This window comes from Haliotis rubra, unplaced genomic scaffold (genome assembly GCF_003918875.1).
Source record: "Haliotis rubra isolate DU_JTF1 unplaced genomic scaffold, ASM391887v1 Scf845, whole genome shotgun sequence".
Taxonomy (NCBI): Eukaryota; Metazoa; Mollusca; class Gastropoda; order Lepetellida; family Haliotidae; genus Haliotis; species Haliotis rubra.
In genome coordinates, this window is record NW_025767574.1 from 406,066 (window position 1) to 423,569 (window position 17,504).

Here is a 17,504-nt window from a genome sequence, read left to right on the forward strand (position 1 = left end):
CGCCTGGCAACAGAAGATTGGAAATCTCCAGCGTGCATTTTTTCAATGGCGAGGTTCGGTGTTGCAGCGTCAAGACGTGGCTTAGTGATTTGACCTTGAAACTCCTTCAAAACGAATGCCGATTTCCGAAAGTAGTCTGGATTTTTATAGCTAGACAGTGCATGTGCGTTGCTGCACAATTTCAACTGGAAGGTGATTTCTGTTGCGTTATGGCGATGCCTTTTTAATCCTTGTAAGAAATGTCATCAAAATCAACATTTCAGGTAAAGTCGATTATTTTACTTGTGCAATTGTGTAAAGTCATGTTATCAACACTTTTGTTACATATTTTGACGATTGTTTGAACACAATCGGTAAATAATAGATTTTTAAAAAATACAAAACGCCTATGCGTTTCTTTTTGGGGATAGTATAAAATGAAATCTTACTTTTCAAATTATCTAAAAGTACTTCGCAAAAGGCGTCGTTCCAAACAATCTTAACTTTATAATCATCAATATGGTTTTTATCACTTGAGTTGTTAATATTTGGAAATTGACAAGTCAGTTCTAATGGTAAATGATCAGAGTCTACTCTGTCTCCAATATTCAACAAGTTAATAAATTGGAAGAAGTCTGGTGAACCAATAAAATAGTCATTGACACTTGATCCCTGTTGCCCATGAATCGTATATTCACCTTGCGAGCCTCCATACACTCTACCGTTCGCTATGAACAGGTTGAAGGCACAGCATAAATCAATTAACAGATTACCAAAATTATTAACAACACTGTCATGAGAATTAGGATCATCAATAGGAGAGTTGTCATCATCAGCGCTCGCCTGGAATATATGATTCACATTATCATCATCAAGACTAGGAGACACACTGTTCTGTTTGCCTGTACGGGCATTCAGATCACCACAGATAACAGTGTGACATTCAGCAAAGTCATGGAGATTCGCTAGCAGATATAGCTCCAGTTGTTCAATATTACATTTGTGATTCATATGCTTATAGTACGTTGATCCAATAGGAGGGATATAAGTACACATCAAATTCATATCTTGTCAAGAGAAAACAAGTCCTTTAAGAATTTGATACAAATGAAATTATCGATATCAGATGTTAATTTCCATACATGTTCCAAAAACGAATGGTGGATACAAACGCAAACACCACCCAAGAATCTACCGTGATCTGGCAATTTGACAGAAGGGACAGCAGGGCTATAAAACACGTCATAACCATTCAACCAACAGTAAGAGATGCCGGTGAAACATGTCTCAGTCAAACATATGATGTGAAATTTACGAAGATAATCAATAAAACTGATATCATCAATCTTTTCAGTCAACCCATTTATGTTCCAGCACAAAAACGCGGTTTTATGCCTAATCGAGTGAATAAATAGTTGACAACTCATGGCGGTACTGATCCAATATCGTCTGGGAAATGTCCGATCTGTATAGTCCCTCAGGTCGTCAAAACATCTATTGTCATACTTCACTTCCAAACAGTTCATAATTGTCAGACAATTTTTACCAGAGACTGTTCTCTTATAAGTTATTTTCGAGTATCCACGTTATATTTTAAGAGTACACATGGAACTGATGCCACAGCACCGTATCTCACCTGGATATAAAATCAACGAAAGGTGGCTTCGTAATTCAGCATAAAAACAGAGGACAGATTAGCATCTTAGAGTAGGACATGTTCTTAGATTTTGCATTTGAGACAATCGACGAAAATGTAGAAACAGAAAAGAAAATAATTTAAATCTAATTGAAAAGATTCGCAGCAAAAAGGACTTACTCACTAATTTTGATGCATATTACTTACAACACATCAAACAACGACAGGAGGATGGAGAGTCATGACGACAGACTTCCAGGTAAGTTAAAATGTATGTATGTCAAACCGACCTAAAACATTACTCCTCTTATGACACGTTTTGTGCCGCCTCTAACCAATGACCTATTAAATGGCCAGGCGGACAAATACACATAGATGGAATAAAATGCATGAATAATACGTATTTGTTTCGAACAAGAAATACAAGGACTCGTCTTACCTGACTAATATATGTCGCCTCTGACAAGGAACATATTTCCATCCGTGGAAACTGGTATCTTGCAGGAAGGCACGACATAAGTCCTGCCATTGCGAAAATAGTTCTTCTCGCAATGTTCTACCATCCTTCAGCGTGGCAACCGGCTCGACCTTCATGCTGCCATGCTGTATAGTCCCAGAATAGGCTGACAGAACAGGTTTTATTCCGGAGTAGCATCGATGAATTCACGTGAGCGACAGGTAAATATGTAATAATACGTTCTGTCGATTGATGTTGTAATGCAGACTTTCAGTATCATGTATGTTTAAAGCTTAACAATGCCGGGGCCATAATGGACAGCCAGGGAGGAACGAATTGCATTTAAAGCAGTCTATTCGTGTGTTATTTGTATAATAGCCAGTCTTGTCAAACAGATTAACAATGAGTCGTAAAATGTAAACACGTGCTTTTGTCTCCTTTGTTCTAACTCTGATTATGTTTTATATTCCATGTGATTTCTCAATTATCATCAACCATTAAACATAATATTCTCTGAATGTTTTTAAGTGTATAATACACATACAGAATTGAAAGAGAGATGTCTGTGGAGTTACTCGGTGCCTTTACAAACTTACGCTTGTGCAATTGACGGAATATGCAGTGAGTGGAACTTTGTTGAAAGCAGTAAAAATAGTGTCTATGTGTGACAGTATTAGTCATAGATATATGCTACAACATGTTGCAGGAGGCAGGGGTTGCCCAGACGGCGGACAGGCTGCATTTCACTGTACAGAGTTGCGTCCCTTGAAATCGTGAGTTCGAATCCCGCTTTGCGACAGAAACCTCCTGTTTAGATGTTATTCAGCAACATACCCGTGGTGGTGGACTTTACCAACGTGATGAACGTCTAATGCCTCCATCACTTCAGCCGTTGTTCCTATACCAAGCTGACACATGGATGTATTACAGAGGCACAATGTTTGACTATTTCTGTAATATGTACATGAACGATAGATGGTAATACAACTTACAATAGCGAATATCAGCACACGGATATTAATGTTACACCAATTCTTGACTCACCCATTACAGTAGAGGAGGTTACCAAAGCAATAAATACCCTCAAGTGCTCTTAATCTGCGGGCGATGATAAGTTAATTGCTGATTTTTTCAAGTTTTCTTCTGATATTCTTGTTCCGTATTTAACAGTTCTATTCAACATGATCTTTGATAATGGTGTGTTTCCCGCTCAGTGGTCGGTTGGTCTTATTGTTCCTATTCATAAAAAGGGAGATCGAGATTCAGTTTCAAATTATAGAGGAATAACTATTCTCAGTGTATTTAGCAAACTTTATAATGCAGTGATTAACGACAGACTTAAATTTTGGAGTGAAGCTTATGCTAAAATATCCGGGGCACAGGCAGGGTTTAGAACAGGATACTCAACCGTCGACAACATCTTTATTCTTCATTCTATTACACAGAGAATTCTATCGAAAAAGGGTAAGTTGTATGCTTTCTTCAGCCCTTGTACTCTTAACACTAATCTCCAAGCTGTTGCAGTACGACTTACTCTGGGTGTAGCATTTACATTGTGCTCTCTGTATATCCCACCTTCATCGACACTTCAGCTGACTGATCTTCAATCACTCTATGATCAACTCCCAAAGCCATGTGTTATCATGGGTGACCTAAACGGTCACAACCCACTCTGGGGCAGTACTACCACTAATACTAAAGGTAAAATAATTGCAGATTTCATATCCAATAATGACCTGTGCATATTTAATGATGATTCAAGCACCTATCTGCATCCTGCAACTGGCACTTATTCTTCTTTGGATTTATCTCTTGCAGATTCACACCTCCTGAATGAATTTGATTGGTCTGTTCATAATGACCTTTGTGGAAGTGACCACTTCCCAACTATGCTTTCAGAAATAACTCCATCTGATTCTCCTTCGTACACAAGATGGAACTTTTCGAAGGCTAACTGGTCTTCATTTCAAACTAACTGTAAATCGAAACTGCGACCTGATTGTTTCAGTGATATAACTGATCCCATTCAAACCTTTTCTGATGTTTTAAATGAAATAGCTGATGAGTGTATACCCAAGTCCTCTACGACTCCACATGTACGAAAACCATGGTTTAATACAGATTGTAGACAAGCCAGAAAAGCGAGGATAAAGGCCGAGCGTTATTTCCGCCATCATCCAACTGTCCATAACTTAAATAAATTTAAAATACTCAATGCAAAGGCGCGTCGTACCTTTAAACAAAACAAACGACAATCTTGGAGAAATTATGTCTCCAAAATTAATTCGCGCACGCCAATGTCTAAGGTTTGGAACATGGTTCAGCGAATAAAAGGCAAAGGTTCAAAATCAGCTGTACACCATCTTAAAGATGGTGATAACTTAATAACTGATAAATCTGACATTGCAAATAAAATTGGCGAAACCTGAGTTTCAGAGATATCAGAAACAAAAGGAAAAGACAAAACTTAATTTCGAATCAAATAACGGTGAAGATTATAATGAAGTGTTTTCATTACATGAGCTACATACTGCTCTTGAGAAAGCTCATGACACTGCAGCGGGTGATGACAATATACATTACCAGCTACTGAAACACTTACCGGAACCATGTCTGATGACACTTTTAGATATATTTGACAAAATATGGACGTCTGGAGAATTTCCTCATTCATGGCGTAATGCCATTGTAGTCCCAATACCAAAACCTGGCAAGGATCATACAGATCCGTCTAATTACAGACCGATCTCTCTAACTAGCTGTGTTTGTAAAACCATGAAACGTATGGTGAATAATAGATTAACTTGGTATCTTGAAACCAATAACCTTATAACCAATATTCAATGTGGTTTCAGGAAAAATCGCAGTACCATTGATCATTTGGTACGCTTGGAATCCTTTGTTAAGAATGCTATAGTAAGTAAACAACATGCTGTATCAATTTTCTTTGATCTTGAGAAAGCTTATGATACGACCTGGAAGCATGGCATTTTGAGGGATTTACATGACTTTGGTTTGAGAGGCCGTTTGCCTCTTTTTATATCACGGTTTTTGAAAGACAGACAATTTCAAGTCCGAGTGGGTTCAACCCTGTCTGATCATTACAATCAGGATCAGGGTGTCCCTCAAGGCAGTATTTTGTCTGTCACTTTATTTAGTATCAAGATTAACAGTTTATCCAAGGTTTTAAACGATTCCATTGATGGATCACTTTTGTGGATGATTTTAATATTTCTTGTCGTGGTAAAAATATGCATACTATTGAACGGCAATTGCAGTTGTGTTTAAATAAAATAAATAAATGGTGTCTTGAAAACGGTTTTAAATTTTCCAAATCCAAAACTAATTGTCTACACTTTTGTAGAAAATATAAACCGTATAAAGATCCTGAACTATCTTTAAATGACACTCCCATCAAAGTTGTTAAGGAGGCCAAATTCTTGGGTCTAATTTTCGACTTCCATTTAACTTTTTTACCACATATTAAATCACTTAAAGCCAAATGCCTGAAGGCACTCGATTTGTTGAAAGTTGTTTCCAACTCAAAGTGGGGAGGGGATCAAGCTACCCTCCTCCACCTGTATAGATCATTGGTCCGCTCGAAACTTGATTATGGCTCCATCGTATATGGTGGAGCCTGCAAAAGCAACCTACAACTACTTGATTCTGTCCACCACCAAGGCCTAAGACTTTGTCTTGGGTCCTTTAGAACCTCTCCTATTGATAGTCTATCTGTTGAAGCAGATGAGCCTTCTCTTACACAACGCCATATAAAATTAACTTTACAGTATATTACAGAACTTTATTCCAATGAGTCAAACCCTGCATATAACTGTGTCTTTAATCCACTATATGAAGATCTGTATAACAAGAAGCCTTCTCTTGTTCCGCCTCTTGGTATAAGATTGAAACCTTTCCTTTCTGCTGCTGGCATTGAGCTAGAACATATAGCTCCTTCCCGTTTTCTTTCTTCTCTGCCTTGGCAATTGGTTAGGCCTGAAGTTGACCTAACATTAACTACATTTAAAAAATCAGAAACAAATGAATTACCGTATAAACAAGAATTTAGTCAATTAAGAAATCAATATAAAACATATAAATCCTTATTTACAGATGGGTCCAAGGATGGTGGCGCGGTGGTATGTGCCACTGTCATTGGATCCAAAACAATATCTTCTCGACTACCAAAAAACAGCTCTATTTTCACAGCAGAAGCAAACGCCATCTTAACAGCTCTTAAATATATTAATAAACATCGTAAATATAAACAATATATCATCTTTTCAGATTCTCTTTCGTGTCTTCAGGCTATTACAAATCTTTCTTACATCCACTTTTATTAGAAATTATTGAATTGTACAATGAACTTGCTACTGGCCAATGCGACATCGTCTTTTGTTGGTTACCCAGCCACGTTGGCATTTCTGGGAATACAATGGCCGATCTTGCTGCTAAGGCAGCACTCGACAAATCTGTGACACCACTTCTAATTCCATACTCTGATTACAAAGCCAGCATTAGAACATACATCCGCGATCTAATGCAGAAGAAGTGGGACACCCAAGTAGGTATTAATAAATTACATGGAATAAAACCCTACATTGGTTACACCTACTTGGGTTGTCAGTCCAGATTTGAAGAGGTCATTATGCGGCGATGTCGCATTGGCCATACTAGATATACCCATGAATATTTGCTTAAAGGCGAAGATCCTCCGTTTTGCATCCCTTGTGATGAAAGAATCACAGTCAAGCATGTCTTGCTTGACTGCATTGAATATTCCATCACAAGGGATATCTATTTCAAATCCAAAACTCTGAAGGATCTTTTTAATAATGTCAGTTCTCATTTAATTATTGCATTTTTTTAAAAAAATAGATTTGTTGAGTGATTTGTAAATAGATATATATTTTATTATTGGTAGTTTAGATTAGCAACTGAGATTGTTAGTGGCTGTATCCTCAAAGGGGGTTGAAGTATTGTAAAATTATTGTCCTCCTGAGAGGGTACGTAAGTCCCAAAACATTTAGTCAATCTAAGTGTACCTGCTTTTTAATCGTAGAATAAGTGTGTTTTTAATTTATGGCTCGATTTCTCTTCTGTCGCCAATGGCTGAAGGGTTGGTGTAAATCCAACTAGGGTCCATGCAGGTAGCAAAAGTAATGTAAGTCCCCATGGTTCCTAGTATGGTGATCTACCTTCAGTTGTTGGCGATCTATAGCCCGTTTTATATTGTATTGTCTTCGTAAATAAAATAGTTTTACATGTTCATGCTAGTTTTAGACTCCATCTGTGATGCTCTAGTTATTTTACAGTCCTTCGCTGACAGGGTTTTATACATTATATGTATGTATTATAAATTTAGAACTAGTTTTAGTCACGATATGGCTGAAATATTGCCGATGTGACTTTAAATCTTAACTCACTCACTCACTTTTGCGTACAAACGCTGTATTATGTATTGGTACAAACTGTTAAATATGCCTTCTATACGTTTCCCTAAGAAATGTTACAATTCTACTGTTAGATGCTTCAAATGGTAAAATTAACTGGACATCAAAATTAAAAAATCTATTGTATACAATGGGTTTTGGATACGTATTGGAAAATCAATTTATTCCTAATATAAATCTTTTTATTTCTGAATTCATATCCAGAGCCCAAAACACATATTTACAGGAATGGCATTCCTCTTTGTCTAGTGGCTCAAAAACTTACCTATATTCTCAATTTAAATTTATTTTGGTGTTGAGCCATATCTCCATTGCATAACTATCAAGAAATTTCGTATTGCCTTAGCGAGGTTCAGGTGTAGTTCACACCAACTGAATATAATTAATTTTTTATTGTGTTCGTTAAAATTCTGGCAATCTGATTGGTTAACTGGGAACATTTCTTTTGATTTCATTTCCCAATGAATCTAAAAAAATAAGCCACGCCCACCGAACCGGACTACTTTCGGACCTGAGGAATGTCGGGGAATACCTTTACACAGCGAGGGAATTCCCTTGCACTCGGGTACCTTAATGAACTTTGGATAAACATTGAGGTGATACATTGTGGTTAACATAAACAAACAACTCAAAATTATCCGTGAACGTTAATAAAGTGTTTATTTAATAAAAAAGTGTTTGTCATAATACATTATTTGACTGGTTACTGTGGTTACCACGTGCAGTCAGCGAACAGTCGTCTGCAACTTGTCTTGTTTACATTCCAACAAGATGGCCGATTCCAAGTATGGAAGTTTTGATCTGGGGAATTTTGAGTCGATTTTCGAAGATCAATCTACCGGAAACGTTGCAACTCTTAGCACGGATAACATTGATTTTCCGGATGATTTAGACCTGGAAGAAATTGAAAGTTTGTTAAAGATAACAGCATCAACCAGATCTACAAAAACATCGGCAAATCACGAGATGACGTGTGCAATGCAAGTCGATGATAAGCCATCCCAAACACATCGTTTCAAACGTTTATCAAATAATGATTTACTTCGAATGGAGGACTACAGACAATCAACATCCACAAAAAGAAACACAAAATGGGGTGTTAAACTATTCCAAGGTAGATATACACAATTCATATAAATATTATTTTCAAATTCCATCCTACGTATATTTTCTCAAAACGAAACACAGTTCATCAGCACAAAGTTGTATTTTTGACAATCGACGAAAATGTAGAAACACAAAAGAAAATAATTTTAATCTAATTGAAAAGATTCGCAGCAAAAAGGACTTACTCACTAATTTTGATGCATATTACTTACAACACATCAAACAACGACAGGAGGATGGAGAGTCATGACGACAGACTTCCAGGTAAGTTAAAATGTATGTATGTCAAACCGACCTAAAACATTACTCCTCTTATGACACGTTTTGTGCCGCCTCTAACCAATGACCTATTAAATGGCCAGGCGGATAAATACACATAGAAGGAATAAAATGCATGAATAATACGTATTTGTTTCGAACAAGAAATACAAGGACTCGTCTTACCTGACTAATATATGTCGCCTCTGACAAGGAACATATTTCCATCCGTGGAAACTGGTATCTTGCAGGAAGGCACGACATAAGTCCTGCCATTGCGAAAATAGTTCTTCTCGCAATGTTCTACCATCCTTCAGAGTGGCAACCGGCTCGACCTTCATGCTGCCATTCTACAGAACTCCGGTGTGAAGGATTATCATCAACCATTAAACATAATATTCTCTGAATGTTTTTAAGTGTATAATACACATACAGAATTGAAAGAGAGATGTCTGTGGAGTTACTCGGTGCCTTTACAAACTTACGCTTGTGCAATTGACGGAATATGCAGTGAGTGGAACTTTGTTGAAAGCAGTAAAAATAGTGTCTATGTGTGACAGTATTAGTCATAGATATATGCTACAACATGTTGCAGGAGGCAGGGGTTGCCCAGACGGCGGACGGGCTGCATTTCACTGTACAGAGTTGCGTCCCTTGAAATCGTGAGTTCGAATCCCGCTTTGCGACAGAAACCTCCTGTTTAGATGTTATTCAGCAACATACCCGTGGTGGTGGACTTTACCAACGTGATGAACGTCTAATGCCTCCATCACTTCAGCCGTTGTTCCTATACCAAGCTGACACATGGATGTATTACAGAGGCACAATGTTCAAAGCAGTGTTAAACCCAACCCATTCCCTCACTACAATATGTAAATAGATTTCAGAAATACAGTTCGCTGTACCACCATGTATAGTGTAATAAAGCACACTTTCGCCCTGAACTATTATAGTTAAAGCACGAGGACAATATGAACGTCACACGTCTACTACCAACGTAAGTTTAGATCAGTACATCCAGATGAAGCTGAGCAGTCAAGCGACATTCCATGATTGCATTGTGACAATGTAAACATTGCGAACGTAACCGTGTCGCCGAAAACTTGTGAGTCGAATTGAGACATTTTAACCGTCGGAAAACATAAACGTAATGTTTCCACCTGTGATGTTAGCTGCGTGAAGCAATTGCAAACCAAGAAACGGGATGCAACGAAGTAGTTTACGGTTGGAGGCTGTACGAGTCGATGACAACTGACAGGCATCGTGACGTTGCTTACATTGTGACGTAAGCAAAATTGTTCGATTACGAGGGGGCAGACTACAATGGCGCAGCGACGCTAAGACATTGTGACGTAATGCAAAAGTGCACATTATCGTCTGATAAAGTACTGTCGGCGCCTTTGATCTTTCACCGAATCATCTTAAAAGGAGCAACACGTACAGAATACAATAAAAATATACTTGATAGGAAATACATCCAATTTATATGAAGATACATATCACATTGTACACATTGTATATGAAATAAACATAATCGAGATATACAGGTAGTCGAGGAATGTGTTGCCGACGGATGGGGATTTTATCACATGAGCGGGCTACGATGTTTAGTTCTACTTCTCACTTATGCTTGAAACTACGAACAATCCAAATATTTCATGTTAGTGATGTGCTAAATACTTATTTCTGTCAACAAAACCAAACAATATTTCTAAAGACTGTTTGGAAGCCATATTTCACAATGTTTAGATAATAAACGCAATGAAACATTAAACTTGACTTCCTGAAGAAATAAAACCCCACAAAACAATGCCTCGTTTGTTTGTTTTAAGAAAACACATATCTATTCGATGATGTTGGGACATCCACAATTCAACTGAGCAGGGATCAGCTTCCTCGAGACTGGAGCAATCTGGAACAAGGCAAGTAGCAAATAATGTTGCATCTAAATGTATGACAATGTGTGCAAAATGCTAACAATTTCTTTGAGGGGCATCTTACAAGATGGGAAGTACAATTTTGACAAAATATATGGATAACAACGTATTTTATTTTGTTAGTACCACGTTTCGATGCATATTTTTGCTCTGTTGTCGATCTGTACCGAAACATCCCACCCTCGAATTGATTGTCACACTTTGAAGGAAACCGAACTGTCCTGATTGTTACGGCCTAAATGATATATATGTATTTTTATTCTAAGTATGTTTGTTTCCATAGGTGTGGCAGAGAATTGTTATAGTTTATGGTCAAAGCGTTCTAATCGGGTTATACTCAGTGATTTCAAAGGGGACTACTGCTGGAAGTGATATGTTTAAGTTGAGAAGTATGTCACCTGCTTGCCATGAGCTCTTCTCTCTGTAATCAGATGGTCTACCAGCGGCATGAATTACTTTGACATTTTTGCTAGGAAGCAGTTTGTGTTTGGGGCAACCAATGTATTAGCAGCATGTTTGCAATATTCAGTAATGTTATTTGTCCGTATTCCAAATGATTTCGAAACTGTAGTCACGAGTGTGCACGAGTCCTCAGTGTAGAATTGTACATGTTGGATTGTTAAGGCTTAACAGTGTAATGGTTATTATATTGAACTATTGACCATGCAAGTGAACAGTAACTTTTGTCATCTGTACAGGTAGACTATATACTTTGTCAAAAACATGACTTACTGATGAAGTGGGAAACCTTAATATTGTGAGAGCATTATACATTATTCAAGATTCCCTTATTTCTTTGAGTCTACAGCGAGAAAACTTGTATCGAATTGACTTTGGAAGAACTATAAAAATTGATGTTTTACCCAAACATTAGTATTGACGAAAGGAAACCTCGGAGTCAGACAGATGATAGTCTGACAAGTATTGACGGGAGAGCAGAGGCTTGGATTATAAAAAAATGACAGGGAAAGGTATTCAGTTCGTGGCACTTGTACGAAGTTAATCTTGCAGAAGAACAAAATTGATTCTCTGATGCGGATGGAGGATGATTACACTTATGTTCAAGCTGCATACAGAGAAGTCTCCTGAAGACTTTGTCAGAAACGTATCCTTTATGATGAAGTTGAAAACTTTTATTGTTGTGATAATGCAGGGGGCGTTCAAAAAATTAGTCAGCCTCATCTAGAAAATGATACAAATGCAGGTGTTTTATGTTATATTTTTCTACATACTTGTATTATCTGTCAACCTCAAGCCAAATTGCTTTTTGTTATGTTCCAGACTCACGATCCCAATTTTGTTTGACTTTTGTCTTGGTACCCCACAAAAACGCAAAATCTGCAATATATGCATCACAAACTTCAGCAAACAAAATGTGCAAAAAACATTTTGTGTGTTTGACTTAGACAGAAGTCCGCTAGAATCATACTTAGGTATCAAAGTGGATAAAAAAGCAATTTGAAACTACAGTGGCTTGTTAAAGTGACTCTCCCCTTCATATTTACTGAAAGATCTTATTCTGGAGACACTACCCATCCCCTTTCAGATGACGTAATCATAAGGACAAAACTTATTCTTATGTTTTCATTTATTCCTACATGATGCCAAGGGTTCAAACTAAATACTGAATGATCACACAAGTGTCAGCTCTCAATATATTGTTAACAATGTGAGCTTGAATATCTGGGCACAATGGTTTTGAAAGAATAGAATGAGGGTGTCCTTAAAAAACAGCCCACGTCTGAATATAATTCAAGCAAATCCAAATCTTTGAATGTTTATTATGACGGGGAGTCATCCAATACTATTCTAAACATATGTTATAAGATATTATCTGAGGACCGTATACTATTATCCAAGCGGTACCAAATGGCAGATAGTTTCTCATTTTCTGTAATTTGTAAAGAAATATTATATCCCAATCTGTTATGATGACTAATATCTCGTTAACCACATTACCCACGTATGTGAAATTTTCGATAAGGCTTTGCTAATAATTACTTCAAAATATTAGACATCGAGAATACAGTTAGGCTGACTACTTTTTGAACGCCCCTCGTATGCATATATAATGGTATTACCTCAACATTCCCTTATTTCTCTATGTATGCAGTCAGTCTATGGCGAGGAAACATGTACCAAGTTAATGTTCGACCTTACACTGATGATGAGGGTTCAAAAGTCGGACAAATATGTCAAGTGAAAAGTTTTGTTCACAAAAATCAGGAAAACTTCAAGGAAAAACGAATTTGATCATGTGATAAATAAGTTGTTTACAAATAGGATTATCAAAGGTGAACTGGATTACCGAGGTCCATTTTGTTCCTCAACCATGACGTTTACGTCTGGCCCAAAGGATCGTCAGGCTTGTCAGCAAACATGCGGCCACTAGTTCCAAGAGTTCGACGATGGTGAGTATACTGGCCCCAAGAAACAGCCCCATCTGGCCACCAATATTACTGCACAAGTAGACAATATCATGTCAGCTTGACATTAAGCATGCGCTGTTAGTATTTCTGTGTCAACAAGGTGTCAATGGCAGTTCTATCTTTTCCAAAGATAATAAATTTTATCCTTTTGGAGAAGAAACAACACATTTGTAAGTCTTTCCAGTAAACTATTCTGTATAAATTGTATTTAGTGTACTGTGAGAGCAATGTTGAACATGCTCATTTGCCTAAAACGTTAAAAGCAATAATTCGGTGCTATCGAACCAAGGATCACAAACCAGTCGGATCACGGACTACATTGTTCTTCACAGGGCTAGCTACTGCGACCCAACTAACTTGAAAACATTGCCCTAAGAAAGGCATTGAAATACAACAAATTAATAAACATTGATACCGACCAAATATTTCTCACCCCAACTCCAGTTCTGGTACGTGCTCGGTCCTTTCAACTACCATGCTGGCAAGTCTGATTTGTAGAACCAGGTAATTTTGTCTGGATGATATAAGGAAAACATGAGTAAAGAGTTGCTCCACAGAACCTGCTGAGATTATAAATACGGTGACAAAACCTATAGGTGTATGCTTTGTTGTAATTGTTGAGACATGTTTCCATTGTTATTTCTTAACTATCAAGTTCCTATGCATCTTGTTGAGTAAATTCAAAGATATATCAAATCAGTGTAGATCCGAGAAACGATGGATGGTTTGCTGCAGTACCATGGATGATACTTGTATGAACGATCTTTGTTAGTTCTTTGATGTAATGATTGTAATCGTATCGGGCATATTGTTTGCACGATCACTTATCTATGCAATTTGTAATTTGAAAGATGGAATACTAATTTATCAAAGATATGCTTCACCACAGATCAATTCTCACCTTATCTTGTCAGGGGTATATGCCGCATTCAGTAAAGTAAACGGGAAGGTGACCTTTGATGGCAGTACCATGGATGATACCTGTATGTCATACGATGTCTCTTCACATGGGTACTGACATGCACAACTCTTCCCATCCTGGCTTCCCACTGTACTTGATCTAAACACAAATAAAGAGTTTTTGCATTAAGCAAATCCATATGGCCCCTAAGTGATATGGTGTTGTTAGTAAGTTGTATTTCACCATTATTGTGTAAGTTTATATTGACTTTACTCGTCACTATGTGTCATGTGGAAGATGTTCGTACATTATATGTATACATTATACATTACACATAAATCATGACACCAGTTCCTGTTAAAAAATTGTGTACAATATACAAGGATTCTCTGCCTGTTCCATTCCTTCTTTTGTACCAAAACGGTTTTAAGAGGGAGAACTCGTTTCCAATGTCAGAGTGTGTTTGCTTGAAACAAGGAGCCTTTGCATGTTTGTTTATGGCAGCCATCGGCAGTTGAGGATGCGCTTAACCCTGTTGCGACTTCATTGTAGCGTCAGTATGTTATAGTGATGTTTAGACACACGCTTATGATATGGTCGTGCTTTTGCGGCTTTTACTATGGACAATCAACAAAAATAATGCATCTGTACCACGAAAATGTCAGTGCTGTATATATAGGATCTACGTGTTTGCAATTTCGGTGAAATGGAAATGATCTTACCGTAACATGTTTTCACATCCTTCACAGAGCAGTGTCGTAAACTGACTCTTGCTGAAAAATATATCACCAGTCAATGTAATACAAAGCACCTATGCAACTAGAAGTTCGAATTTAATAATTCAAATGTGTTTAAATGCCACAGGTTCAAGAACTATCTTAAAATGAAGTGAATCTTTTCTGCATAGTAAAATGTTATTTGTGTATTGTTAAGGTTAAATGGGGAAAAGAAAAAGAACCTAAACCCACAACTTAGAAGAGATTCCAACCAATAGTTTCAAAAAATGCCCTAAGTAAAAACGACCATATTCGTATTCTGTGATATCATTTTGATACTTACATCAAAATGGCAAAGAACTGTGTTGTTGCTTTCATTGGGATGTGAAGTGTTCATTTCTTTTGAAAATGGGAAAGGTACCTTGCTGGGGTTCCCATCCGGCGGTGCAGTTACAGGCATCCATGGCAGCCTTATTGAGCACTCCAGAAGACACCCGTCAAAGCTGTACACCTTGAACCACTCCAGAGGGTTGACAAAGTCCGAGGCTGTAGTGTCCATACAATCCGTCCCGCGGGTATTATAGGGTCTGGAAGGTAATTTCATCTGAGGGCATGTATCAACAGACGCATCTTAACATCATCGTAAGGACATGTTATTTGTTGGCAAAGTTGATTCAAGATGCATGAGATTGTATGCTCTAATCCGACAGGCGTGTCCAAGATATTGATGGCCCCGCAATTCACTGTGCATGGTTGTGTCTCTTCCGAGTGCCAGAAAACATCCAACACTGGTTCGAATCCTAGTTCACCATCATTGTGCTTCCAGCTTTTTTTCAGCCCCACTACTTTTTTTCCACCATTTTGCTGTGAATGTACCAGATTCTCGTTATTTAAACGGGTGAAATTAACTGATTTTGATGTTATGTTGTGTGTACTTATAAACCTACTCTGCATTTTAACTCAGGACTCAAATTGATTTTTAGACATAATTCTCTTGACACAAACTCACCTTTTTCTTTGTCAGCCCAATGTGTGTCGACGTCCCGACCGATACACCAATCAGTGAATGATCACTGTAGCTTGGTGCTGTTTCAGGTTCATCGATATATACCTGATTCAACAAAAGAAGATGACATTGTAGGACCGAATTGGAAGTTTAAGAGTGAGTGAGTGAGTTCAGTGTTACGCCACTTTTAACAATATTCCAGCTATATCACGGCATGGAAGTTTAGAGTGCTCCTTCATACCAAATATACATGCCATTATATTTGGTATGAAAACATGATGGCTTCTTTTTTTTAGCCCGACTTTTAAATTTTTAGCAAACTAAACAAAGTTAAAAATAACTGAGCTTAAATATTCTTTGCCCGGTTATTATACTCTGCTTCTTGATTTTTAGCAGTGTTTCAGCTATATGACGGCAGTCTGTAAATATTTTGAGAATAGTCGAGGACAAACCAGTGACTGAAATGATAAGAAAGGATCCACATCGTCAGAGTGTGTTGTACAAAAAATCAATCAAGTCATGCAGTTTGGCAATCTGAATCTGAAAGATAGAATTGTCTGACGTTAAGTCATCTGAATTAATGGCAAAATGTTGGTCTGGAAATGTCAGTGATTGTTATACTACATTCGTCTTAGACTATGAACACATTTAATATAGATTCGTTTGCTATTAGCCTCCAAGGCACATGTGTGTGCCTGTCAGAATTATCTTTACCTATTATGATATTTACCTGTACCCTGCCTCGTATGTAGCTCCCTCTCCAGATAGGTATCTTGCATGATGTCAATAGACATTAACAGTGCTGTTTGTTCAGACTCAAGAGCATTGACATCAGTGTTAGCGTTGAAGGTGAAGCAGCGATGATCTTGCTTCTGGCTGTAGTTCAAGCTTTCCTGGAGGATTCGGTTGTTTTTGAAGAATATGACTTTAAAAATATCTTCTTTTTTGTATGCCCCACCAGCCCAGAATTTGACATTATCCAGTTTATCGAGCTCTCTCCCTTCCTCTCCGTCCCAGTCAACTTGCGGTAAAATGTGTGCAAGGTACCCAGAGCTGCGAAGATAGGCTAGCTCTGCGTTAGTTAGGTTCTGTTCGCTTATGTCAAACTTGTTCAGGGTGCATATAGTGATAGCAGGAAACCCTGATCTGTTGTTTGCGTTCTCTTGTAATCTTGGTGATGAAGCTGTAGCTGTAGTACTTCTTGTAAAGATCAGCCAGCGCACTCAGACTCACCCTAATCATTGTTAAAAGCAGCAATGCCCATAATATTCTGAAACAGTAATATACACTGGTTTACTGCTTTTAGAGACAACGTTTGTAGAATTATTTATTCTCATTTGTTCTCGGTCACTTTTGGTTTTGATTTTGACTAGACACCGTGACCAGCTGAGCAATCATTTTACTGACTGGGTTGCACGTAAAAATAGTGTAAAGAGGCAATCACACGTGTGTGTTTCAGATCATAAGAAGCGAGACCTTCGGAGTTTAGAACAAATACTGTGTTCTATACTATATATTTCAGGCTGTATCCTCTTTATCATATAAATTCTAAAACTCTACAGTTCTTTCCTATTCCTTTGGAGTAGTTGATTGGACAGAACAAGACATCGAGAGTCTTGACCGCC

The 17,504-nt window shown here is 37.7% G+C and overlaps 2 long non-coding RNA genes across 2 annotated transcripts; both read right to left on the reverse strand.

The window, feature by feature from the left end:
* Positions 1-10,715: 10,715 nt before the first annotated feature.
* Positions 10,716-13,269, reverse strand: LOC124262575. Its single transcript, XR_006894639.1, has 2 exons — positions 13,136-13,269; positions 10,716-10,802 (listed from the first exon to the last, which is right to left on the reverse strand). It is a non-coding gene; the product is annotated as an uncharacterized LOC124262575 (long non-coding RNA).
* A 1,019-nt stretch (positions 13,270-14,288) lies between these two features.
* On the reverse strand, positions 14,289-15,349 carry LOC124262576. The gene is made up of 3 exons (XR_006894640.1): positions 15,295-15,349; positions 14,880-14,930; positions 14,289-14,316 (listed from the first exon to the last, which is right to left on the reverse strand). It is a non-coding gene; the product is annotated as an uncharacterized LOC124262576 (long non-coding RNA).
* Positions 15,350-17,504: the final 2,155 nt, after the last annotated feature.